This window comes from Bombus fervidus, unplaced genomic scaffold (genome assembly GCF_041682495.2).
Source record: "Bombus fervidus isolate BK054 unplaced genomic scaffold, iyBomFerv1 scaffold0131, whole genome shotgun sequence".
NCBI lineage: Eukaryota > Metazoa > Arthropoda > Insecta > Hymenoptera > Apidae > Bombus > Bombus fervidus.
The window spans coordinates 5,001-10,000 of NW_027212693.1; the positions used below are offsets into that span (position 1 = coordinate 5,001).

The 5,000-nt window shown below is 48.9% G+C and overlaps 2 non-coding genes across 2 annotated transcripts in view; both read left to right on the forward strand.

Moving 5' to 3' along the window:
- Positions 1-2,340: 2,340 nt before the first annotated feature.
- Positions 2,341-2,495, forward strand: LOC139997647 (5.8S ribosomal RNA). Its single transcript, XR_011802997.1, has one exon. It is a non-coding gene; the product is annotated as a 5.8S ribosomal RNA (ribosomal RNA).
- A 2,128-nt stretch (positions 2,496-4,623) lies between these two features.
- The window catches only part of LOC139997651 (large subunit ribosomal RNA), a 4,174-nt gene continuing 3,797 nt past the window's right edge, over positions 4,624-5,000 (forward strand). The window contains exon 1 of the ribosomal RNA XR_011803001.1: positions 4,624-5,000. This exon is cut by the window's right edge and continues 3,797 nt beyond it. This is a non-coding gene — a ribosomal RNA (large subunit ribosomal RNA).

Below are 5,000 nucleotides of genomic sequence, written 5' to 3' on the forward strand. Positions count from 1 at the left end.
TACTATTAATAATAATAATAATAATAATAATAACGATATGTGAGGGAACTTGAGCTGAACACATATCGAAAAAACTAAAAGTTACAGTGGAAACCACGTGTAATGAGAAATGCGATCGAGGCGCCTGCGTGAGGTCGTACACAGAAAGACCCGCCGTCACGATCTCGTATTTCGTATTTGCATCGTGGAAATCCAACGAACGAACAATATAATATATAAACTAAAATCTCTAAAGTGCCTCGTGTCGGAGAGATCACTGCTCACACCTCTTCTATATTTCGTAGTTGCGTTGCGTAGGCCTCACCTCCTAGCAACGGGACATAAGGAAGACTGCTCTTTGGGATCGAACGAAGCGTCTATAACGAGTCGTCGACGAGAGCGAAAGAACGCGAATAGCGAGCCGCAGAAAAATAGGATACCGAATTATATATCTTCGAAGGTTCTCTTCGAAGATCCATGGATACCTATATCTGCGCGTCTCCAGCTATCTCGCGCGTCTCTCCAAACTCTCGTCGTTCCTCGAAACGTGCTTCCTACCCAAAGGGCGTTCGTTCTTCCTATGTCGTTTCGTTGTCGTTCGTTTCAACGGCGAACGATATACGATGTTCGACAAAACGAAACCACGTTGTACGTTCGTACTCGTGGATCGGGTAACCTAGAACGAAAACGCATTGCGTGGATGTTGGCCCGAAAAGATATATACCAGTGCGAGTGATGGTAAAGAGTATAACGATTCTTAACTAGACGAAGTTGGTTCGGAGGGGACCGCCGGCCGTCTCTCTATCCTCGCGAGTCTAATGCCTCGTTCCGTCGCTAGAGTTTTTCAAACTCTGCTTCTGGCTATCGGGAAGAATAGACCGCGCGCGAGGAAGAGGAACGACGACCGTGCGCGTCCCATCGATTTTTTTTATTTTTACCTGAACCACCGAAGTCGATTCAGAGGGGACCGCCGGCCGTCTCTCTATCCTCGTTGTCGTGAGTCATATGCCTCGTTCCGTCGCTAGAGTTTTTCAAACTCTGCTTCTGGCTATCGGGAAGAAACGACCGCGCGAGGAAGACGACGACGACGACCGTGCGCGTCCCATCGAATTTTTTTTTATTTTTACCTGATCGACGGAAGTTTCGTCCGGTTCGTCTCTTTTACCATCGTCTCGTCGACCCGTTCAGAGGGGACCGCCTGTCCATATCCTCGTTGTCGTGAGTCATATGCCTCGTTCCGTCGCTAGAGTTTTTCAAACTCTGCTTCTGGCTATCGGGAAGAAACGACCGCGCGAGGCCGATGGCTGCGAGTCCCATCGAATTTTTTTTAAACGCACGCACACACATACACCTGAACGGAGATGCGTTCCTTTTCGTCGCGATTTTTCGCGCTTTAGTCGTCGTTGTCGCCATCCGTTCGGAGGGGACCGCCGGCCGTCTCTCTATCCTCGTTGTCGAGAGTCTAATGCCTCGTTCCGTCGCTAGAGTTTTTCAAACTCTGCTTCTGGCTATCGGGAAGAAAAGACCGCGCGAGGAAGAGGAAGGACGACCGTGCGCGTCCCTTTCGAATTTTTTTTTATTTTTACCTGAGCGACCAAAGTGGATTCAGAGGGGACCGCCGGCCGTCTCTCTATCTTCGTTGTCGCGAGTCTAATGCCTCGTTCCGTCGCTAGAGTTTTTCAAACTCTGCTTCTGGCTATCGGGAAGAATAGACCGCGCGCGAGGAAGAGGAAGGACGACCGTGCGCGTCCCATCGATTTTTTTTATTTTTACCTGAACCACCGAAGTCGATTCAGAGGGGACCGCCGGCCGTGTCTGTATCCTCGTTGTCGAGAGTCTAATGCCTCGTTCCGTCGCTAGAGTTTTTCAAACTCTGCTTCTGGCTATCGGGAAGAAACGACCGCGCGAGGAAGACTACGACCGTGCGCGTCCCATCGATTTTTTTTTACCCGAACGATGGAGATGCATATCGGCTGTTTGCTTCGAATAACTGGACGAGAGGAACGAACATATATATATATCATGGGCTAGCCACCGTGCGCTTTCTTCGCGAGATCGTGTGCTGTACAGAGGATTCAGAATCGGGTGTTATATCCCCGTCGTTTCCTGACGAACGGAGCTTCGATCTCGTTGGTTGTTATATATTATAATGCACTTTACGCCCGGTCGGCGGGCTGCGTGTGTCGTCGCGCAGTCCGTCCGATTTCGTTTTCGAACGTATTTTCGTGTCGTCAATCATATGGCGACTTCCGCGCGTTCGATTCCCGTTGGTCGGACGTTTGTCGGATATCGGCTTCTTTCGAACCGAGAATAAGAGTACAAAAACCTGAGTACACAAACAAAAATCCATGCATAAACGATTACCCTGAACGGTGGATCACTTGGCTCGTGGGTCGATGAAGAACGCAGCTAATTGCGCGTCAACGTGTGAACTGCAGGACACATGAACATCGACATTTCGAACGCACATTGCGGTCCACGGATACAATTCCTGGACCACGCCTGGCTGAGGGTTGCTCACGTAAACCTAAGACTGCTTGCGTTGCGTATCGTTGCTCTCGGTCCGTATCTCTCTGTTCTTTCTTGCCTCGTCGACAGCCCGCCGTCGTTCGTTTTATCTTTAAACGAACGTTTCTGAGTCGGAGGACGAGCGCCAAGCAAAAGAATACGAATTAAAGAGCGGTCGAGGGCTCGTACGCGACGTACGAGCGATTGTTGGACGTTCGTCGGCGTTCGTCGCTGGATCGTGTGGAGACCGGCGTACGCATGCTCTCGATACAAATATATATGAAAAATCTATCGCGTTCACGGGAGACTCGCAAAACTACCTCCGTCTCTTCTCTGTCCCTTCTTGGCTTGACAACCCGCCGTCGTTCGTGTTTTACGAACGTTTCTGAGTCGGACGAAGCGCAAGAAGAAGGATACGAATTAAAAGAGCGCGGAGAGAACCGTCGTCGTCGACGCGGTTATCGAGATACACAGAGCGAGTTTTCTTCGTGGCCGATTTTTTTTTTCTTTTTGTATCAGCCTCTGCTACGTTTTGTTAGTCTTCGATAAGCACGAATGACCGCGCCCCCGACGTCGTCTTAAATGAATTTTTGGCGAGACTGAGAGAAAGCAAAAATATTTTTGAACAAAGTCAGTCGAGAGAGGAGAGAAAAGAGAACCAAGATATTAAAACCTAAACCTAAACTTGGTGGCGTAACGAAAAACTGTGTGCCTTAAAGAAACACAACCGTCTTTTCATCAAGATGTTTTTACTCGTACAGCCCCAGGGATCGAATACCCACTCCGTCTGTTCGTGCGGCAGAGATGTATTCTGCAGGCGCGAGACGACTGACGAGAAGACAACGAGGACCGTCGCATCGATGGGTCGTCGTTGCGTTTTTCATCCTCTGTGCTTTTTTCTGTTCTTCGCGAACCCAGAGAAAGCCGTAGATCCGGGAACGGACACACGAGATTTCTTCGAACGCTGATGACTTAGGGAGATGATCCCCAGCGTTGCGCGGAGATCGGAGAGTACGCGTACATGTATCGGGACGAATTTTTCCCCGTCGGTCGCGTATCTCTCTGCCCGCGCGCCTGGCCCAAAGCCACGTTCGTCGGAAATCAACGAAAAGTGTGTTACGATCTAGCGTGCGTCTACGATCGGCTATATTTAAGGGTGACGAAGAAGAGAAAAGCTCACGGTGTTGCGCAACGTTTCTGTACTCGATTTTAAGATGTGCATGTGAGTCCGTTACAAAGTTGTTCGGATCGTCGAAAATAGTCGTTTTCGTCGTCGTGCGAAAGAGAATAATCTCTGACATTGGCACGGAGAGATCGCGCAGAGGAAGAGAACGATCCTCTTTGGCGAGGCTCGAGAAAGACTAACGAAACTTGATTAGAGACGAGGTATACACGCGCCGTACGTACGACGTACGCGCGTGTGATTTTTTTTTGCTTTAAGGCGATTCGGCGCTCCGAGTATTAGAGAAAAAGAGATCGTTGGTCATCCCATGTCTCTTCGTCGTCTATCGCTGGACCGCGCATCCTAACGTATCGCCGGTCGTCCAGTCCCCGAGTAATAAATTCACCCCGTTGTGTACGTCTCGCGCTCGCTTTTCCACTTGCGTGAGTTCCCGTGCGTTTTCGTCGTTGGTACAGAGCAAAGAAACCGATATGTTATATACATGTCGCGTGTTCGATCTCTGTGCCAGCAATAACAGGCGAAAACAAGGAACCGCTGGAATCGTCGAGAAGAGAGAAACGGCTACGGGAGATATATTATACATAACACGTGTATATATATATATATATATTATACAAAGAGGACGGGCGTTAAAAACCGGAGATCGTTACGGGTGTCTTGCGTGAGTCTTAGCTCGAACATGATACGACGAACGAAGTTTAAAAGGCACTTTGGCGAGATGCATAAAACGTTTCTCGATCGAGATAGAATATAAGGTTCTCGATTCTATTCGAATTAATTTTTTTTTTTTATTTTTTTTTCTCTTTGAGGCGATTCTCGGAGAGAGAAATAAAAATAAAGACCCTCTGTCGCATTGTTATCAAACCGTCTTGCTTTTCTCGAATCGCGCCCACATGGCACGAAATTTTTTTTTCTTTGAAAAAAAAAATTGTCACCGTGTCGTGACGTTGAAGCGACCTCAGAGTAGGCGAGATCACCCGCTGAATTTAAGCATATTACTAAGCGGAGGAAAAGAAACTAACAAGGATTTCCTTAGTAGCGGCGAGCGAACAGGAATTAGCCCAGCACTGAATCCCGCGGTTCCGCCGTTGGGAAATGTAGTGTTCGGGAGGATCCGTTTATCCCGTGACGTCGAACCGCGTCCAAGTCCATCTTGAATGGGGCCATGTACCCACAGAGGGTGCCAGGCCCGTAGTGACCGGAACGCGTTTCGGGAGGATCTCTCCTTAGAGTCGGGTTGCTTGAGAGTGCAGCCCTAAGTTGGTGGTAAACTCCATCTAAGGCTAAATACAACCACGAGACCGATAGCGAACAAGTACCGTGAGGGAAA